The sequence below is a fragment of the Vicugna pacos genome, chromosome 18 (assembly GCF_048564905.1).
Source record: "Vicugna pacos chromosome 18, VicPac4, whole genome shotgun sequence".
In the NCBI taxonomy this organism is placed as follows: Eukaryota; Metazoa; Chordata; class Mammalia; order Artiodactyla; family Camelidae; genus Vicugna; species Vicugna pacos.
In genome coordinates this window covers 43,574,376-43,596,535 of record NC_133004.1, presented here as the reverse complement: position 1 = coordinate 43,596,535, position 22,160 = coordinate 43,574,376, and the positions used below count along the sequence as shown (strand labels likewise).

At 41.2% G+C, this 22,160-nt stretch overlaps 1 long non-coding RNA gene across 3 annotated transcripts; it reads left to right on the top strand.

Moving 5' to 3' along the window:
* Positions 1-5,474: 5,474 nt before the first annotated feature.
* Positions 5,475-20,776, top strand: LOC140685417 (uncharacterized). 3 transcript variants are annotated; one of them, XR_012060991.1, is made up of 3 exons: positions 5,475-5,601; positions 19,795-19,923; positions 20,516-20,776. It is a non-coding gene; the product is annotated as an uncharacterized lncRNA (long non-coding RNA). The 3 variants fall into 3 exon arrangements; XR_012060990.1 differs by lacking the exon at positions 5,475-5,601 and adding an exon at positions 11,031-11,121; XR_012060992.1 differs by lacking the exon at positions 5,475-5,601 and adding an exon at positions 18,957-19,030.
* The last annotated feature ends 1,384 nt before the right edge of the window (positions 20,777-22,160 follow it).

Here is a 22,160-nt window from a genome sequence, read left to right as displayed (position 1 = left end):
GAAAATTGGTGATAACTGACACTTAAGATCAGAAAAATAGTTCTTTATGCTTGCAATCTTAAGATGCCATCTGTCCTTGCCAACATTTATTTGTGTTCTTTTTGATGATGGCCATGCTAACAGGTGTGGGATGATGTCTTATTGTGATTTTAATTTGCATTTCCCTGATGTTAATGATGTTGAGTAACTTTTCATGTTCCTGTTGGCCATCTGCATTTCCTCTTTTGGAAGAATGTCTGTTCAGTTCTTCTGTCCATATTTTAAGTGGGTTGTTTGTTTGTTTGCTTTTTAATTGAAGTACAGTTGATTTAAAATGTATTAGATTCTGGATGGTCTTGGAGGGCATTATGCTAAGTGAAATAAATCAGACAGAGAAAGACAAATACTGTAGGGTGTCACTTACATGTGGAATCTAAAAAAAAATACAACAAACTAGTGAATATAACAGAAAAGAAACAGACTCATAGATGTAGAGAAGGAACTGGTGGTTACCAGTGGGGAGAGGAAAGAGGGAGGAGCAACACAGAGGTGGAGGATTAAGAGGTACAAATTATCAGGTATAAAATTAGCTACAAGGATGTATTATACAACTTTGGGAATATAGCCAATATTTTATAATAACTGTAAATGGAGTATAACCTTTAAAATTTGTGAATCAGTATATTGCATACCTGTAACATATAATATTGTACATACTTCAATTTTAAAATATGATATTGTAAAATAAATACATGAAAAAAAACCTCCCCAATTCCCCACTGCCTCTCGTACCCTCCCAGTCCTTGGTAACCACCATTTCACTCTCTGTTTTTATTAATTTGGCCTTCTAGATTCCACATGTAGGTTATATTGTGCAGTGCTTGTCTTTCTCTGTCTGGCATGTACTCAGGGTTCATCCATGTTGTTGCAAATGGCAAAGTTTCTTTTTTATGGCTGAATAGTATTCCATCGTGTATATGTGTATATACATATATATGATAGATAGATAGATAGATAGATAGATAGATAGATAGATAGATAGATAGATAGATCGATCGATCTTTATCCATTTATCTGCTGAGAGACACTTAGGTTTTTTCCCCACAGCTTGGCTATTGTGAGTAATGCTTCAATAATGCAGATGTCTCTTCAATATCCTCTTTTAATTTCCTTTGGCTATATACCCAAAAAGGTGGGATTGCTGAATCATATGGTGGTTCTATGTTTGGTTTTTTGAGGAAACTCCATACAGTTTTCCATGGTGGCTGAAACCATTTACATCCCCACTAACGGTGCACAGGGGTTCCCCTTTTCCCATGTCCTTGCCAACACTTGTTAACTCTTTTTGAAGACAGCCATTTTAACAGCCATGAGGTGATAACTCATTGTGGTTTTGATTTGCATTTCCCTGATGGTAAGTGACATTGACCACTTTTTCCTGTACATTTTGGCCATCCATATGTCTTTTTGGAAAAATGTCTATTTAGTCCCTCTGTTCATTATTTAAGAGGATTGTTTATGGAGGGTTTTTTTTTGGTTGTTTGTTATAGATTTGTATGAGTTCTTTATATATTTTGAATATTAATCCCTTATCAAATATATGATTTGCAAATTAAAAAAAAAGAGTTCCTGGCAGAAAATAAGTGCTCAATAAATGGTAGTTAGTATTGGGGGGAAAAAAAAGATGCCGTCTTCCCAAAGCTCTGAGAGACTTTAAGATAGACAGTAATATTTAGTACGATACTACTGAGTTTTTGTAGAATTGTTACATTTGATAATAAAACTTGCCTACTAAAAAAAAAAGAGAATGGAATAGTTAGTGATCAATCAGAAATAAAATAATATTTGCTCCATGTATTTAGTTTAAGGGAAAAATGAAGTTCTAGATCCCTAAGGGGGGGGGGTCACTTTTTTTTTCTTTTAATGTTAACCAGCACCAAGAATCAGAAAGGGAAAAAGACACCTACCTATAGACAAAACTATCAACAATAAATGATAGTTTTGCTATTTTCCTGGGAATAAACATGGAAATTCATGTCATCTGTACTGGCTATATTTCCATGCAGTAGGGCAGAAGATGAGAAACACACGCTGGCACTCTGAGCCTTCCAGAGAACTGTGGTATAATTTGTACATCTCTGTGAGTCATCACAGCATTGCTTCCTCTATTTCATTTTCTAGTTACAATTAGTTTAATGTGCCTACGACCTGTAAAATTATTCATAATAGCAGAGAACTGCATTTTCACAATTTGTGCGTCATCACTTTGTTCCCAGGAGCTGTAAGTATTACCATCAGCTTTATCTAAATGAGGCTGTGCTAGTCTGGCCTTGGAGGAAATTATTCCTGAACTCTGTCTGCTTTCAGAAGTAGTAATTTCCTGCCATTCTGGCCCATTGCATAAAAAAAAATCAATGTTATTGCAGGATAATTTATATTCATTACAGTTCACCCAGTTTGAGTGTCCATTTCTATGAGTTTTGACAGGTTTATATGCCCATGTAACCAGCACCACAATCAAGATGGAGATCATTTCCATCACTCTGAAATAGTCCCCGTGATCCTTCCTTGTCAATCCGCCATCCTCATCTCTGGCACTAGGCAACCACTTATCTGCTTTCTGTCACTATAGATTAGAGTTGCTTTTTCTGTAGTTTCAGATAAAATGACACCACGCTTGCATCTGGTTCCTTTTGTTCAACATACATCCATTTTTTTCAGCTATTTTTATTATGATAAAATATATATGAAATAAAATTTCCCATCTTGACCATTTTTAAGTACACACTTTAGTGGAATTAAATACATTCATAATGTTGTTCAACCATCATCATCATCCATCTCCGTAAGTGTCTTCATTTTGCAAAACCAAAATTCCATGCCCATTAAACAATAACCCCCCATTCCATGTTCCTCTAGCCCCTGGCAACCACCATTCTACTTTGTCTCTAGGATTTTGACTACTCTAAGTACCTCATGTAAGTGTGATCATACAGTATTCGTCTTTTTGTGATTGGCTTCTTTCAGTTAGCACGGCACCCTAAAGTTTTATCTGTGTTGTAGCATATGTCAGAATTACTTTTCTTTTTAAGGCTGAATCATATTCCATTGTATGGATGGACTATATTTCTGTCTTTGGACCACATTTTGCTTATCCATTCATCTGTCAGTGGACACTTGGGTTACTTCCTCGTTTTAGCTATTGTGAATAAGGCTGTTATGAAAACAGGTGTACAATACCTCTTCAAGACCCTGCTTTCAATTCCTTGGGGTATACACTACTCAGAAGTGGAATTGCTGGATCGTATGGTAATTCTATTTTTTATTTTTTGCAGAGTCATCATACTCTTTTACACCATTTGACATTCCCATCAACTGTGCACAAGGGTCCCAATTGTTCCACATCTTTGCCAATACTTGTTACTTTATATATATACATTGGCCATCCTAATGAGAAAGAGGTGGTAATCTCATTGTAGTTTTGATTTGTGTTTCCCTAATATTTAATGATCTTCAATGTGTTTTCATGTGCATATTTGCCATTTGTATATTTTCTTACAAGAAATGTCAGTTCAGTCTTTGGCCATTTGTGAATGGAGTTGTTTGTTTCTTTGTTGTTGAGGTTTAGCTGCTCCCTATATATCCTGGATATTAACCTCTCATCAGATAAATGATTTCCAAATATTTTCTCCCATTCTGTGGATTGTGTTTTTTACTGCATTGATATTGTCTTTTGATACACAAGATTTTTATATTTTCATAAAGTCCAATTTCTCTATTTTTCTTTTGTTGCCTGCGCCTTTGGAGTCATAGCCAAGAAATCATCACCAAATCCATTGTCACAAAGTTTTTTGCTCTGCTTTCTCCTAAGAGTTTCATAGTTTCAGATCTTACATTTAGGTCTCTGGTTCATTTTTGTATATGGAATTAGATAATGGGCCTACTTCACTTTTTGGCTTGTGAATATCAGCTTTTCCCAGAACCATTTGTTGAAAACACTGCTCTTTCCCTCACTGAACGGTTTTGACACCCTTGTCAAAATCATTTGATCATTTACCTGAGGGTTTATCTCTGAACTCTTTTCTATTTCATCAGTCTGTATGTCTGTCTTTTTGCCAGTACCACACTGTTTTGAGTCCTGTAGCATTGTACTAAGTTTTTTGGCCATTTTTAAAATTGAAGTATAGTCGGTTTACAATGTGTTAATTTCTGACATACAGAATAGTGATTCAGTTCTACATATATATTCTTTTTCATATTATTTTTCATTATAGATGAAAAATATTATATTACAAGATATTAAATATAGTTCCCTGTGCTCTACAGTAGGACCTTGTTGTTTATTTGTAGTAAGTTTTGCAATCTGGAAGTATGACCCCTCTTGTTCTCTTTTCCTTTCTCAAGATTTCTTTGGCTATTCGAGCTCCCTTGAGAATCCATATGAATTTTTTAAAAATTGAAGTGTAGTTGATTTACAATGTTGTGTTAGTTTCTGGTGTACAGCATAGTGATACAGTTTATATATATATATATATATATAGTTTTTCATAGTCTTTTTCACTGTAGGTTATTACAAGATATTGAATATAGTTCCCTGTGCTTTACAGTAGGATCTTGTTGTTTATCTGTTTTATATAAAGTAGTTTGTATCCACTAATCCCAAACTCGTAATTTATCCTTCCCCTCCTTTACCCTTTGGTAATCATAAGTTTGTTTTCTATGTCTGTGAGTCTCTTTCTGTTTTGTAAATAAGTTTATTTGTGTCATTTTTTTAGATTCCACATATAAGTGATACCATGTGATATTTGTTTTTTTCTGACTTATTTCACTCAATATAATAATCTCTGGCTCCATCTATGTTGCTGCAAATGGCATTATTTCATTCTTTTTTATGGCTGATTAGTATTCCATTTTATATGTATATGTGTATATATATGGGTTTAAACCATTTTAATTTAATATAATTATTTATAAGGTAATATAAATAACACAGGAAGAGATAAATGAATGAGGGGGTACTTGCCACAGCTCTGTGGTCTTCAGTATTGACATAGCTACACTCGTCTCTGGCAGAGTTACTCTGCCTCCATCAATCAAACAATCTACCTTTATTCCTAATCATGAAGGACAGAGCTTCAGATTTGAAATCAGCCTAAGAATCAGCGGCCAAAATGGACATGCCCAGGGTTATCCTGTTTGTATCAGCACTCCATTATAAATGATGCAAACAAAGAATACATGCAAGGATAGGAAAGCTAGCTAAGCAGTGAATGACATATTTTGGGAGGGGGGTTGCTTTGTTTTTATTTCTATTTTAATCTAAGGGGTTGGTGAGTGCTATTGCCACTGGGCTCTAGAGGATCACGATTCTGTGATTCTGTGATTCTGTGTTGCTATGGGGATGGGATTCTATGACTCAAATGCACAGCATGTTCCGTTGCTAAGGTAATTATGGGCAACTTCGCCTTTTCTATTAGGGCCTGCTTTGTCACAGATATTAGCTGTGGGATAAAATGGGACTGGGGCCTCAGGTGCCATCAGAGAGAAATGAAAACCAGCTGTGTGGAAGGTTTTAGAGGAAGTGGAAAACTCTGCTCACTGGGTGAACTGACTGGCCTCATGGTAACAGTCAGCAACATAGATGGCATGGGTTCCTGCTGTGTTTAAGAAACCAGTTCCTGGGTAGGAGTCAGTGGTTGCCATTTCACAGGTGCCTGGTGGTGTGATAGACGGCTTGCTCAGAGCCACCAGCAAGTAGAAAGACCCAGAAGGCTTGAGTGCTCCAGAAGATATCAGATTTGTGGTTTAAGAGGGATGGAGATTGAGTAAACGGAGGCTGAGAGAAATTTCTGTAACTAATGGACATTTGTATATCCTGCTGGGTTATAGTTACATGGGTGTTTGTATAATGACATGGATCCACCTTTGTAGCATCATACAGAATGGATTCACTGCCCTAAAATCCTTTTGTGCTCAGTCTAATTAACTCTCTCTCCCTCCTAACCCCTGGTAACCACCCTTCTTTTTAGTGTCTCCATAGTGTTGCCTTTTCCAGAATGTCATATCATTGCGATCACATCATAAGTAGCCTTTTCAGATTGGTTTCTTTCACTTAGTAATATGCATTTAAGATTCCTCCATGTCTTTTCATGGCTTCATAGCTCATTTCTTTTCAGTGTTGAATAATATTCCTTACCTGGGTGGATCACAGTTTATTTATCCATTCACCTACTGAAGGACATCTTGGTTGCTCCCAGGTTGTGGCAATTATGAATAAAGCTGCTATAAACATCCATGTGCATGTTTTTGTGCAGACATAAGTTTTCAGCTCCACTGGGTAAATAGCAAGGAGTGCATTTGCTGGATCATATGGTAAGAGTGTGTTCAGTTTTATAAGAAACTGCCAGAATGTCTCCCCAAAGTGGCTGCACCACTTTGCATTCCCACCAGCTAGTAGTGAGAGTTCCTGTTGCTCCAATCCTTGTCAGCATTTGGGGTTGCCGGTGTTCAGGATTTTGACCATTCTGAAATGAGATACCTTGTGGTATCTCACTGTTGTTTTAATTTGTGATATTCTAATGGCATATACTTGCAGGGCAGGTCTAATTCATAGCAAATTCCCTCAATTTTTATTTGTCTGAGAAGATCTTTATTTGTCCTTCACCTTTGAAGCATAGTTTTTCAGGGTACATAATACTAAGTTGGTGGGTTTTTCTTTTAACACCTAAGTATTTCACTCTTGCTTGCATGGTTTCTGGGAAGTCAGACGTAATTCTTATCTTTGTTCCTCTATAGGTAACTCAATTCTTCCCCCCTGGCTTCTTTCGGGATTTTCTTCCTTATCTTTGATTTTCTGATGTTTGAATATAATACACTTAGGTGCAGGACTTTGTTAGTTTTGTTTGTTATTTATCCTGCCCAGTGTTCTCTCAGCTTCCTGTGGTTTGGTGTCTGACATAAACTTGGGGAAATTCTCAGTCATTATTGTTTCAAATATTTATTCTGCTTCTTTTTTTCTTCTCCTTCTGGTATTTCCATTACTCATATGTTATGCCTTTTGAAATTGTCTCAGTTCTTGGCTATTCTGTTCTGCTTTTTCCTCTTTGCTTTCTAGTTTTGGTTTCTCTACAGATACCCTCAAGCACAGAGATTCTTTCCTCAGCTGTGTCCAGTTTATTAATGGGTCCCTCAAAGGCATTCTTTATTTCTGTTCAGTATTTTTGATTTCCAGTATTTCTTGTTGATTCTTTCTTAGAATTTCCATCCTTCTGCTTACATTATTCATCTTTTCTTACATGTTGCCTGCTTTTCCCATGAAAGCCTTTAGCATATTAATCATAGTTTACAAAAATTCCTTGTCTGATAATTCCAACATTCTTGCAATATCTGACTCCGCCTCTGATGCCTGCTCAGTCTCTTCAAAGTGTGTGTGGGGTTTTTTGTTTGTTGGTTGGTTTGGTTTGGTTTTGCCATTTTTATGCCTTGTAATTTTTTGTTGAAAGGTAGACGTGACATTCTAGGCAAAAAGCAAAACTGCTGTGAATTGGCTTTTACTAACATAATGGTAAGATGTGGAGGGAGAAGTGTTTATAGTACAGTGATTAGGTTTCAGTCTTTTGGTGAGCCTCTGGACTGCGATCCTCACAAACGCTTCTCAGTTCTGCCCACCCTCCTTTGCGGGGTAACACAGAGTGAGCAGGAGTTGGGTATTTTCCTTTCTCCATGTGGAAGGCTAGAGCCAGCTGGAGTTGGGTATTCCACCCCCCTCCCCAGGTGAGTTAGGTTCTGATAAAACCCCAGCAAGTCAGGCTCTGTTAACTAGTTTCTCCTGAGGGCAGACCTTGTTAAAAACAGAACTCCGTGGTGTATTTAAAAATAGTGACTTCTTCCCTTCCCCGGCAGGAAAAGTGGGGGGATTTTTGTCCTGTATTCACTGTGAGAACCTGGCCTGGCTCCTGGAGGTAGAGTATGGGGACCTCTCTGGAGTTTTTGACTCTCACACTTGCCCAGGCTAAGCCACCAGCAAATCATCAGTTACAGTCCAGGCTTTCTCACCCTGAACTGGTCCAGGTGGAGGTTTCTCCTCTGGTAAGTTGTGTTGCTCTGTCTTTACCTCCAGTTTTGGAGGTAGCTGTTTGCCCTGTGACCTTACCTTTTCTGACAAATCTAAGAAGAATATTGATTTTTCAGTTTGTTTAGCTTTTTACTTGTTGTGTGGATAGAGTGGTGACTTCTAAGCTTCTTACAGCTGCCATGTATTTTTAGATAAACAGTTGACTCGTTGGGGTTTTGGAAAAGTGGGAACACAGTAGCCTTGGGGAAGAATTAACTCACCTCTGGAGATGTTGAAGGAAACATTAGTTTTAATGGGAGACACTGCAGGTTTTAAAAGAAGGAAGGTAGATCTCATCCAGACATCTGAGACCCACATAAGCAGAGTTGTGCAGAATGTTTTCAAGTTAAGGATAAGAGATTTAGTAATTTAAAGTTTTCTAACAGGCAATTTTATTACGAGACATTGATTCCTCAGTTGAAGCTCATTGATAACAGGGGTTCATAATACTGAAATCTGGGACTTTTTAAAAAAACAGTGTTGGCATTGTGTTATCTTAACTGTGTTTCGTTGGCTAGTTGTCAAATTGTTACAGCTGTCTCAGAGTGTGGGGCTGCTTTATGTGGGTGAGTCTCCACGTTTGTAAAGAGACTTGAGGCTGAATGTGAGGTCTGGGGCTGCTCTCCTGGGCAAAATTTCTCAAAGAAATGAGTGAGAAGCCCTTTTTGTTTGTTTTGTATTATATTTTCTAGGTTATAGTAAGTTACAGTTACAATCACAATATAGTGATTCAAAATTTTTTATTTTTATTTTTGTTGAAGTAGAGTTGATTTACAATGAGTTAGTTGTGACTCATAATTTTCAAAGATTACATTCCATTTATAGTTATTATAAAATATTTGCTATATTCCCTGGGTTCTACGGTATATCCCTGTTTATTTTATACCTAATAGTTTGTACCTCCTAACACATTGCCCCTACATCGCCTCTCCCCCCTTCCCTCTTCCCACTGGTAACTGCTAGTTTGGAGAAACACTGTTTAATACTTGATTTAGGGATTCCAAGCTCAGCTCTCCAAGTGCAGATGCTGCAGGAACCCCATCAGTTCCGGGGGAAGATGGCCCAGGTTTGGTCACGGAAGAAGGAAAGCAGATTCTCCCTTGCAAGACACATATTCTGGATGCAAGTTGCTCATTATCTCAATTTCTAGTCTGATGAGGCTGTAACTCCTTGCCCAATTTACATAAGCTACTGGACTAGATTAAACCAGAGGTTCTCAACTGGGGGCAGTTTTGCTTCTCCCCCTCCTCTGAGGATATTTGTCAGTGTCTGGAGACAGTTTTGGTAATCGAAATTGTGGAAGGTGCTACTAGATGCTGTTAAACATTTACAGTGCACAGGACAGCCCCTCCCCCTCTGACAAAGAATTAACTGGCCCCAGATGTCAATGGTGCTGAGGCTGTAAAACCCTGCTCAACAGTATATACCTGAAGGTGGAATTGCTGGGGCACAGGGTATATGCATGTCTGTCTTCACTGGAGAATACCAAAATGTGGCCCCCCGTAGTTGTATTAATTTCCTCCAGTAATCAGTGTTCCAGTGATTTTACAGCTCTGCTCCTTCTTGGAGTTGCCAGTACCAATCTGCTGGTTTATATTTTGCATTTCTTTGATCATTACTGAAGTTGAGCACCTTTTTGTATCCTTAATTGTCCATCTGGGTTTTCTCTTCCTGAAAGTGCCTTCTCAAGCTTTTTTGACAGCTTTTTTTAAATTGCATCATCTGCTTCTTTCTTATTGATTGTAGGAATTCTTAATTCTGCACATGAGTCTTTGGAAGTTGCACATATTACCTTCTCTCACTGCATGGCTAGTACATGAACTCTCACATGGTGTCCTTACCCCTGAGTCTTACCAGTCATCATAGTTAATGGTTTTTGTGGTTTTCTTAGGAAATTCTCTTTCTCGTTCTAAAATCATGAAGATATTCTCTTATATCTTCAAAAGTAATCTAATTTTGCCACTCACAACTAGGCTTTTTAGATTTTTGACCTTCTCTACTTTTGTTTATTTTCTATTCTGTCAATTTGTCCTCCAGTCTTACTGTCATTTTCTTTCTAATTTCTTTTAATTTAGTTTGATGTTCTTTTTCTAAAATTCCTAAAATGGAAGCATAAGAATAAACACAGTAAAGTAATAAAGGCAGCTTCTTTGCTGAGGAAGAAATTCTGCAAGCCAGAAGAAAATGAAATGCTTCATTTTAAGTGTTGAAAGAAACAAAACTAAACAAAACCTGTTGATGTAGAATTCTATACCCAGTGAAAATATCTTTCAAAGATGAAGATGAACTTTTGTTTCTAGTGAAGATAGACTGACACGGACCAGATTTACTCTTCCACCTGAAAAACACAAAAGCAGACAAAATGTATGAAACAATTATTTATGAGACATTGTGCATCAGGAAATGAACAGCGATTCCTCAGAGCCAGGAAATAAATGAAGGAACCCTGTGATTATTCCAGGTTACAGCTTTGGGAAAGTTTTCATGCTTGGGCATGAAGAGGGTAACCCAGGTGAAGTCCAGTGGACTCCTTGAGTTGAGGAAATGGACCTGAGACTCCAGGGAGATCAAAGAAGTTAGAGTTCTTAGGACAGAGTGCCAGCGAGGGCTACGTATGATGTCGTATAATATCACTGGGAGGTGGACTATGATAAATTAGAACGGATATTATGAATCTAAAGCAAGCACTAAAATAAGAAAACAAAGAGTTATAGCTAATATGCCAACAAGAGATAAAATGGGAGTTGCTATAGATTGAACGTTTGTGTCCCCCCACAATTCGTGTGTTGAAACCTAACCCCCAAAGTGATATTAGGAGGTGGGGGCTTTGGGAGATGATTAGCTCATGGGGGTGGAGTCCTCATGAATGGGATTAGAACCTTGTATAAGAGACCCCACATAACTCCCTTGTACCTTCCGCCATGTAGGAATACGGTGAAAAGCCCTGCGTCTGTGAACTGGGAAGTTGGCTCTCTCCAGACACTGAATATGCTGGAACCGTGAGCCTGGACTTCCCAGCCTCCAGAACTGTAAGTCACCTGGTCTATGGTATTCTGTTACAGCAGCCCAAAGAGACCAGGACAGGAATCATAAACAACATTCAATTAATGCACCAGAAGGCAGAAAAAGATGAAAAGGAGAACAACAAATGGCACAAACAAAACAAATAGCAAGATGAGAGATTTAAACCCAATCATATTAATAATCATTAAATGTGAATGGTCTGAGTATGATTTTATGTGATTACATAGAGGCAGGGGAATTATACAGAAAAATAGACACTAGCCTATTTATATTTGTTACTTTGGAATATACTGGCTTGGGAATTAGCCTTCTCTTTATATTTGTATTGTTTGATTTGTTACGTCATATGTTTATTATGTTCTTCAAATAAATTGAAAAATATAAAAACCTATAATTAGAACAGTTAGATTCCCCCATCTCCAGCTCTATCTAGCATATCCAGGTAGCTAGTACTGCTTCTCATTCCCAACCCCATCCCTAGAAAATTAAATTTTGTTCTCTAGTGAAATGGGGAAAATGAAAAAAATTCATTGCTGTCTATAGTCTAACTTGATAAGTCTAACTTGACACAATCTGCTTCACTTGTTTGGCTACTCTGTGACATTGTGAACCCTTTCTGCTTTCCTTAGGCAGAGACTGCTAGTTATCTCTTAGTATGTATTCTTTGCTTCTGTAGTAAAAGTTTCCCCAATTTTTAGCTAGGAATATTGCCCTCTAGAATAAAGACTTTGTTTACCAGTCTTCTCTGTAAATAGTAGGGATCATGTGACTAAGACCTGTCCAATGGGATGTGAGAGGAAGTGACTCATGCTTCTTCTGGATTCTGCCCTTAAAAGAAAGGAAATTTCATGTACTTCCTTTTTTCTTCTTACTGCTGTTTAAGAAACAGATGGCCATCTTGAATCACATAGATAAGAACCCTCCCCCAGAAATGGTAGAGTAGTAATTTAGAAGAAGCCTAGTTTTCTAAGTCTCTCACAGCTGCTCAGATGGGTTTATGAGAAATAATCACCCATGATTTTTTAAGGCACTGTTTAGTGTCTCTATTACAGCAGTTTTATCCATGTCCTAAATAATATAGCTCCATTCGTGTTTAGTTCTCCTTTTGTAATTAGAAATAGAATGATTCCTTTCCCCATTTATTTTAAAGTAGTTTCTGTAATCTTGGTGTTAGAAGATGACAGCAATGAGTTTTATTTTCTTTCTCATCAGAGAAGAAAAGAAAAAAAAATAAACAAATCCAAAGCTTTACTTTGGGGAAAAAAATAAGTGATAAACAAATCTCTGGTGGTGCTAATCAATATAAAGGAAATACCAATTCTTGGAAAACTCTAAAAATACATCTGGAAATTTTAAATAATTCAAAGTAATAGACATGATAAATAACAGAGTGAAAAAAAAAACTTGAAAGCACTGAATTAAAGGATAATTTAGAAGAAAAAAATGCATCACCAAAATTGGTTCAAAAGGAAGAAAAGAACACAAGACATAAAACCCCTAAACAATTATTCTGTAAAAGGTTCTATCCTCAGAAGGTTCACAAATGAATCTTTTCAAAATTTTTTAAGGAGATAATTTCTATTGTTTGTAATTATCTCTAGAAACAAACCAAAAGGTAGAAAGCTATGTAGCTGAACCGACAAAGGACTCAGATCCCTGATGGCCAAACCTAGTACAGGGATTAGAAACAAAAGGAAAGGCAATCCCATGTTACAAAAGAATAAGATTACTTTTTTCTTTTTTTCAAAAAGAGCATGGGCTGAATGAATCTAACAGTATATTTTAGAAATTCTTATAGGTTGTGTCCAGTAATGCAAAATAGGTTAATTGATATGAAACTATTCAAACAAATTAGTAAGTAGCTTAAATGACCATTTTAATAGGTTTTTAAAAATCCCATAATGACATTCTTTGCCCCTAACATCCCCCTCCAACACACACACACACACACACACACACACACACAGAGGATACATGCCACAAAGAATATCTATTTTAGATCAATGTCATATTTGGTTGTTTAAACAGTACACACAAAACCGGCAACAATATAAGTCAAATTTATTAACACCATTATGTAATATAGGATATCCTAAAGTTCTAAGCTTTAATAACTTTAGCAGTATAAATGATACAAGCATATGAAAAACATTTTACTTATTAATTTTAATAGTTTTATTTAGCTCAATATGTCCAAAATATTACTTCAGCATAGAACCATTATATAGTTATTAGTAAGATATTTTACATTCAGTTTTTTCATACCAAATCTTGAAAATTCAGGGCATTTTACAATTAAAGCACATGTTAATTTGGACTAGCCATTCTTCAAGTATTCAGTCACATATAGTTAGTGGCTACTATACTGAAGAGCACAGATCTATATACTATTACAAAGGAAACCTTTCTTCCAATATCCTCTGACCCTTCACCTGAGCCCCATTACACTTTTCAACAGCTCTAGGGATCACAAAGTTCTTTTTTGTGTTGCACTGAAATCTGAAAAGCATTAAAGTTTAAATTCCTTTTTCCTCCACTTTGTGAATTTTAAATAATAAATTTTAATGGCAAATGATGAGAGGAAAGCTTCACGATACAGTAGCTAGCCAAAATAAACAGAACCTACCAAAAAAACTTACCATTAACTGTATCTTTGGGAATAATTGAAGACCAACCAAATGAGAACAGGCAAAGTCTATTTATTCAGAGCTTGTTATTGCAAAGGAGTCAGTCACTGTCACTTGTTTTAGCACAGGCTCAAAGCCAGGCAGAGGAATGGGAAAACTTCATACTGGAAAAAAGTAAGATTTCTGGTGTGTCCTATCTGAAGGCTGTTGGGATAGGGAAGCTGAGGCTGGCTAACTAGAAGCGGGGCATCCCATGTGATTGGTTAGGGAAGCACGTTTGACTTTCTCTAGTTGGTCCTAACTAGAAGTCGGTACAAAAATTAGGGAAGCTGTTAGTTATTGATCAAATTGTCGATCAAGTCCTGGTCATTTGGAGCCGACGGCTATAGAAGTTACTGTTTAGCTTCTTGGATGATGACTAGAGATTAACAGTCTGGCCTCTTGGGCTTTTTATTGTAGACAAGGAGGTTGGTTTCCTGGGTAGGTTGCTGAGCTGGGAGGTCAGCATTCTGTTTTTCTATGTGGTCTAGCCACTGTCCGGTTTATATATGCAGAATGTGTGTGTGTGTGTGTGTGTCCATATTCTATCATGAGCCCCCGATGTAATATTTAGGGAAGGTTTCCCTGACACCTGATAATTATTTCAAGGGTGCCTCCACAGTAAAAACACAGAGGGAGGCTGCTTCTGGTTCCTCAACTCCAAAATGGGGATAACAATACCTACTGCGGGCGTTGTCATGAGTACTGAAAGACAGGCGTTTTTATGAACTAAAGTACCCGACGTGGAGATCCCAGACAGCAGAGGTTCTGGACGCGGCCCACAGCTGGTACCGCGGGGATCTCCAAGTCTGGGGCAGCCACAGCCCAGCTCTCAAAATGGCGCCAGACGCGATCAGATTCGGCACGAAAATGCCAGCGCGACGGCCGCCTGGCAACAACGTGGAGGAGGGTGTGTTCACTGACAGCCCGCCGACCCACCAGGGATGCCACGTTAGACGCCTCCTTGCGCGTCCCCGTCGCCAGGCGTGCCCGTCCATGTCGCCACGCGTGCCCGCCCACGCCAGCCACCCCGTGGCCGGAAGTCCCTGGGCGCTGACCGGAAGTGCCTTGCCGCGGAGGCTCCCGGGAGTTGTAGTTTCACCACAGTCTAGGGGGCACCTACGCAGTGCAGGGGTGTCCGAGTGTGATCTGCGCACTTCCGGACCCCAGGCTGGTCTCGTGGCGTCCAGCACCTTGGACCTGGTCGGTTCTGAGGTCTCCGCGGCACCTCGGACTAGTGGTTGCCTCGGCTCCCGGCTGTAGAGAGGGCACGTGTGGCGGAATCCACGGCTGCAGAGCCAGGCGGGCGCTGGGAGGGGGTACTCCGTGCGGGGGTCCGGGTGGGCGGCTCCGTCTGACGTCTTCTGCAGAGGGTCGGGGTTTCTGTCTGGGTTGGGGTGGGGGCCACAGGCAGGCTGGGTCTCGCTGCTTCTCTGACCTCCCGCAGCTCAGCCACTTCAGAGCCCGCCATCCGCAAGGGGCTACCGCAGGGTACCCAGTGACATCCTTGGCCCCAGGGACCTTACATCGCCGCCAAGGGTAGGCTCTGAGCTATGAGGGCAATTGAGGAAGGCTGTGAAATGATTATTCCAGGGATCTACAGTGTTGGTCTTCATGTAACAAGCCTTTATTGAGTGTCGGGTCAGGTCCTAGGGAAGCACTGGATCCCGTCCTTGGCTGGGGTCCTGTGGAGATGTCAGTCATGTGAACAGAAAAGGGTCCTCAGTGCGTGAGTGCCCTGATAGTTACCTCTACTCAATGAATAAATACCCAAGGAGGAGGTCGGTTCCTCCTGGGGGAGGCGGGACTAAAGATCAGATTTAAATAGGGTCTGTAGGTGGAAGGGGGCAAGAGGGTCTTCCAAGAGGAGGGGACTGCATATGCGAAGGTAAGAGGCTTAAACCGAGTGGGTACTGCTAGATTTCGGCGCTGTGGAGGAGCCTCGGGGTGGTGAGGCTGGAAATGGTTCAGGGGGCAGACAGATCAGGCTAGGTTAGGGGGTGTGGACTGGGTCCCATTGATGCCTGAAGAGTCTTAAGGCAGTGGCGCGATTATATTTGTTTTTTCGGTCGGCCTATAGCAGCAATAATTAGAGTTGATGGCGGTTGAATAAGGTAGTGAGAAAAGTGAGTAGGGGGCTTGTATCTCGGATTTATGAAGTCAAAGCTGCGCCTGGCCTGGGGGAGTGAAGGTGGGACAGTGTGAACGTATCTGCAGACTGAGAAAGTTTAGTTGAAGACTGTTCTTTTAAGGCAGTTGGTGAAGAGAGAAGGCAAGGGAGGGTGGGATGTGATGTAGAAATGATGGGGGATTTGTCTTTCTCTGATGCCTTTTTTGTTCAAAATGGGACAGATTTGAGCTGGGGGGGAAGATAAAACTGGTATTATAATTTTAAGTCTTGATAAGGTCAAATGTATCAGTTTTTTTTTCATTATGCCATGAACTTGGATCTTATTGAAGGAGATTTATTTTTACTCCTGCAATCTAATTTTTTTTACTACTTCTAATTAGTAACAGAAAATATGTCAAATGCATCAAGCAAAGTAGAAAAAGAAAAAAAAAACTTTGTGCTCATCATCTAGATTGAGCAAATGTTAAAGTTCATTTGCTTCAGATTTTCTGAACAACTAAAACCTCATAAATACTTCAAACCTTTTTGCACCCTCCCTGTTACTTTTTCCTTCCTCTCACACAGAGGTAACTTCTGAAATTGCCATGTATCCTTTCATGTTTTTATTTACTTACTAGATATGAATGTAGCCATAAATGATACATAAGATTGTGTTGTGTGTTCATTACCTTTGCCTCTATTTCTTTTAGATTGTTTGTTTTCTTATTTATTTTTAGTATATAGTCTAGATACAAATCCATTTTGGCTTGTTCAAAAATCTTGAATCGAATTTGATTGGACCTAGTGTTTCTTTGATGGGTATATTTTTGAGTGTGGATCCAGTTCACTTAATGTTTAGTGGTTTGGTATATTTGGTTTTCTGTTGTTTTGTCAATTTTAGTAATTTGTATTTTTCTGAAAAGTTTTCCAATTTAATTTCAACTTTATGGAATTAAATTATTTATAATAGTCTCATAATTAAGGAAAAGAACTCCAGTATATCTGTAATTGTCTCCTTTTTCATGTCCAAAAATTCGTTTTGTTTTCTCTTGTTTTCTTGATCAGTCCTGCCTGGTTAGTCTATTTTATTAGTTTAAAATACAAAACAATTATTAGTTGTAACAAATCCTTTCCAATAATTGAATTTAGTTTTTTCTTTTTCATTTTTTTATTTGGCCACATTTTCAGAATTAAAGAGAAGTCATAATAGTACAAAGAATTCCTAAATACCTTTCATCTAAATTCCCCTCGATATTACCACATTTGTATAGGGGATTCCAGGAATTGGAGGGATTTCAGGGCGAAAAAGATGTAACCATGAGGTGGCAGGGGCACATGCAAACATTATTTACACATGCATACTGGGGAGGGGGGCCCTTGCAGCATGAGACCACCCGGAGGCTGGGGCCAGGGGCCACTTCCTAGAAAGAAGGAGCACAAGGCAACCTGGAGGTATCTTTGGGTCAGAGCAGCGTGGGGCCTTTGTAGCCTCATGGTTTACTTTATCTTTAGCTACCAGAACCTGGGTGCAGTTTCACAGGGTAGGTAAAGCAGGCAGCTTCTAAATGACTAAAGATTTGCTCCTGTTTGGACTCTGTTTAAAACATTTACATGTGTTGACATTTGAGTTTGGGGCTGCTGGTCTTTTGAGCTAGTGGTCTCAGCCGGCTGTGAAGAAAGAAACAACCCAGGGGCCACTCTACAGAGGCCGTCTTTGGCTTATTTATGTAACAATTTGCTTTTATTCTGCTTTTCCTCCCTGTCCTATACATATGTGTATGTGTGTGTGTATAAGTACTTCAGTGTGCATTTCCCAAAACCAAGGGCATTCCCTCACACAACCACAGAATAATGATCAAAATCAGGAAATTAACACTGATGAAATAACCATTGTCTAAGCCATGGATCTTACTCAGATTTTACTAGCTGTCTCAAAAATACCTTTTCTTTCTAGCTAAAGGAATCTCAGATCACAGATTGCATCCCCCCTCCACGTCTTTTTAATCTTCTTTACTCTGGAACAGTGTCCTAATCTTTCATTGGTTTTAATAACATTAACATTTTTGAAGAATACAAGCCAGTTATAGAATGTTCCTCAGTTTAGATTTGTCTGATGTTTCATCATGATTAGATGATTAGATTCAGGTAATAATTTGTGGCAGGATTTTTTTTTTTAACCTGCTCAATTACTTCTTTTATTTCTTTTAAAATTTCTGCTCATATTTCTTTCTTTTACATCTTTTGAGTTTATTCTTTTTTTCTGTGCTAGACTCTTGCACTGAATGTCATTAATTTCCACTTTTAATGTAATGCTGATGTTAGGGCTGTAAATATTCCTTTCAGTATGTGTGTGTAAATATCCACCAATTTTGATATGTTGTATTTTTGCAGCTCTTACAAATTTTTTCATTCTTTTTATTTTCTAATTTTATTACTTTTGGGTTTAGAGAGTGGCCATCTATGTAATAGTAATTTTTAAAAGATTTGTTGAGGTTTATTTCTCAGCTTATTTGTCAATTTTTATAACTATTTCAAATACACTTAAAAATGTATTTTCTTTTAACTATTGCGTTCATTCTGTGTGATCCAACAGTCAGGCTTTTAAATTGATATTCACATCATCTATTCTTACTATTTTTTGTCTCGTAGATCTTCGTTTCAAAAAATGTATACTAAAACCTCTTTACTGTGATTGAAGATTGTCAGTTTCTCCTCGTTGCGTTGCGTCAGTGTTGATGTGCATTCGAGCTGCATATGCATCATGTACATCTGCTGGAGCACAGGGACCTAAGATCGAGGCGGCTTCTGGTCGTAGCTTTGACTCTGTCCAGCGAGTTGTTCTTTCTTGCTTTTTGTATGTCTCCTAATTTTTTAAATGAATACCGGACATCGTGTGTGGGAGACTTCGGTTGGGCTGTTACTGTGTGTGGGGCTAGGAGCGCAGGAGGCTGGTTGCCACGAGACTGGTCAGGAGGGGCGCAGGGCTGGCATTTGTTGTTGCTATGGTTACCGTGGGCCTCCGCCGGCTTCGCGTTTCCGTGGCGTTGCTCTGCGCTGAGAGCGGGCTGATTGCTGCTCCCCGCTCCGAGCCCCCACCCCACCCTCTCCTCCTGCTGGGGCTCTCCTGCTGGCTCCTCGGTGCGGACTGGCCTGGTGGAGGAGGGGCAGGGTCCTCTTTCTGTCTCAGTCTTAAGGGCGCTGGGGCCTTGTCGGGGATGCTGTCCGTCCCCCGGAGGTGGCAGGCTCTAAAAGTCCGAGCCCGGGACCTGTGTCTGCCCCTCTGACACGGAGAAAGGACTTTTTCACTTTTTCCTGCCCTATGCAGGTCTTAACCTGTGCTCTGGGAGCAGCAAGGTTCTGCTGCCCTTCCTCCAGCAACCTAGAGCTTTGGTTGCTCAGGAGAGAAATTTCTGGAAGGATGGGGTAGCCCCTCCCCTCCTCTAGACTTTCACTGCGCAGGGAGTGTCTTTTTGTGTGGTCTCCCCGCCCGCCCCGTCTGTGTTAGTGCTCTATATTTGTGTAACAAATCACTGCAAATTGGGGGATTTAAAGCAGCTCACAGTTAGGGGGCCAGACGTCCCGGTAGGCATGGCTCTCTGTTTGGGTCTCCAAGTCCAAAATCAAGGCGCTGGACAGTTGGGCCTCTTCTCCGGGGCGCTGGGAGAGAGAATGCTCCAGGCGCGGTGAGGGTCAGGGGAAGCCGGTTTCTGGCCATTTTAGGGCAGCAAATGCCCTCCCGCAGCATCTCCTCTTCCCCACGTCGGTTTCCAGAGACGCGGGCTCCTTCTCGTGTTCCTGCCCTTCCTGGCTCCCCCGCTGCCCCCAGTCGATTCCGGCTCAGAGGGAAACCGTCCTGCCAATGTTCTCATGTGAGTCTCACCATGTCGTCTATTTATTTTCAGGTTTTCTTAGTGTCTTTGCAAAGGCTTAGCATCGGACTGTCGCTCAGGCGGCTCGGTCCTGTCTGCATATTCAAGCTTGTTTCTGCCCCCAGAGAGTCTCGGAGGCCGGAGCTCAGCCTCCAGCTGACGGTAAGTTCCCAGCAGGAGAGCAGAACTTTGGCAGTCGGAATTGCCCCCCAACCCCCAAATCCCAGGCAACCTAGAATAGAATAATTCTCATAAAGAAGGTGACCCGAGGACAGTAATCTCTTTGGCAAGGAGGATCCCCCAAGACCTCACCTTAGCTCAGGGCTGACGTTGGAGGCTCGCAGTATGGGGCAGGTCCCCCGCCCCCCACAAGTGTCCAGAGAACAGCCTGGAACCTGCTTGCGGACCGAATCCGGGTGATGTCATCGCCTCAGGGGATCATCCAGGATTTGGTCTAGGGGAAGGCTGGCTAGGAGAAGAGGGGTCTCCTGCTTGAGGGTGTGAAAGCATGAACTAGGAGGGAAGGGATCCTCACGCTCTAAGAGAGGGACCTCCCCAACCATCGGCTCCTCCCCACTCATGCGCGTTTACTCTCACTCTGCTGTGCGTCCAGCTAGGGCTGTAGCTCGTCCCATCCCACGGTCACCTCCATACCCGACTCCTCGTGACATGTAACCCCCTTTTTAGTTGAGTCAAGGCCCAGAAGTTGCTTTCTTAACCTAAGAGTATTTCGTTTTTCCTTCTCCTGTTAAAGACGAAAGAAAATGGGCGTGAGAGAGGTGTTGAGAACCACTCAGCTTACTAGAGGCCGAGCCAGCACTGGCCCCCAGGGCTCCTGTCCAGAGGAGGCCAGGCGGGGCCCTCCTCCTGTGCGTCTGCCCCTCCCCACCCTCCACCCCTTCAGACCTTCTCACGGATTTCCTCTCCTCCAGGGGCAGGACTCTGATAGGAGGTCGTGGAGAGAGAACCCAGTAAGATGATATATGTATATTTTTATAAAATATTTCATTATTAAGCAATGAGCACGTTTATTGTTTAAAAAGTTAGAAAATGTAAAAACCAACAAATCCTACCATGCAGAGGTAAACGTGGTTAACATTTTGCTTTTTCCTATAGAAGTTATTCTTTATCTGTTAATAAAAACCCATTCCATGATGATGAACAGGAAATGGAGCAGAGGGTCCCAGACTACCTTTTTTTTTTTTTTTTTTACCTACACTGTATGGTCCACCTTCCTCTGTTAGCTCCCCGGGGCCACCATCAAACTGAGTGGTTTACCACAGAAGGCACCACACACTGAGTGGTTTACCCAACAGAAATGAAATCTCACACAGCCTGGAGGCCCGAAGTCTGAGGTCAGGGTGCCGGCAAATTTGGTTCCCTCTGAGGCTGTGAGGGAGGACCTGTTCCAGGCCCCTCCCCAAACTTCTGGAGGTTTGCCGGCCATCCTTGGCATTCCTTGGTTTCTGCTGCATCACCTGATCTCTGCCTTCCTCTACACATGGTCTTCTGTCTGTGTGTCTCTGTGTCCAAATTTCCCCTCTTTATAAGGACACACACAGTCAGACTGGGTTAGGCCCACACCAGTGACCTTATTTGAACTTGGGCATCTGCAGAGATCCTGTTTCTGAGTAAGGTCACGTTCCAAGGTACTGGGGGCTAAAATTCCAACATATCTTTTGGGGGAACACAGTTCAACTTGGAGTGCGCCCCCTGCAGGATGCCTCAGGGAAGCCCAGAGCTGTTCAGTCACTTCAGGTGACAGTACAGAACAGTCTCCCCTCACTTGCCGGCTGTCTGTGAACATCTCACTCTCATGTCCTGGTTCCAGCTTCTCCCTCCTCCCTGCGGAGCCCAAGGTCTGGGACCTCCTGCTGGGAAGGATCTGTTCTGTCTCTGCCCCTCACTTCTTCCTTCTCATTGGTTTTCCTCTTCCAGGGTCAGGGTGTGGGGTGGGGAAAACAGAGGAAAAATAGCTCCGATTTCCCCCTGCTTGGTGTGGCCTGCCCAGCGCTGGCTACCCTCCACTGTGCAGGAGGCCGCATGATGGCCCCCGTGCAGGGCTCAGCCTGTGCCACCAGCAGTGGTTCTCGAGCAGACCTCCGTGCCCACCTGCAGTTCTGGGCTCAGTGGTCCTGCCCCTCACAGCCAGCTCTCCTCACCCTGCAAGCAGCCTGCTTGGTCAGCGTCCCTGCGCTGTGGTTCAGGCCCACTCAGCAGCCCGCCATCCACTTGGCTTCCCCGAGAACCCTTGCATCCCTGTCCCATCAAATGCAGGCAGTGCCGGCGGCTGCCACTCCTGCCCCCCTCCTCCCCTGGCCGCCATGGGGGGCTCCTGCCTCCAGGGCCTGTACCCCCTAAATATTCCAAGGAGCTTCCCTCTGGGCACCTCTGGGAAG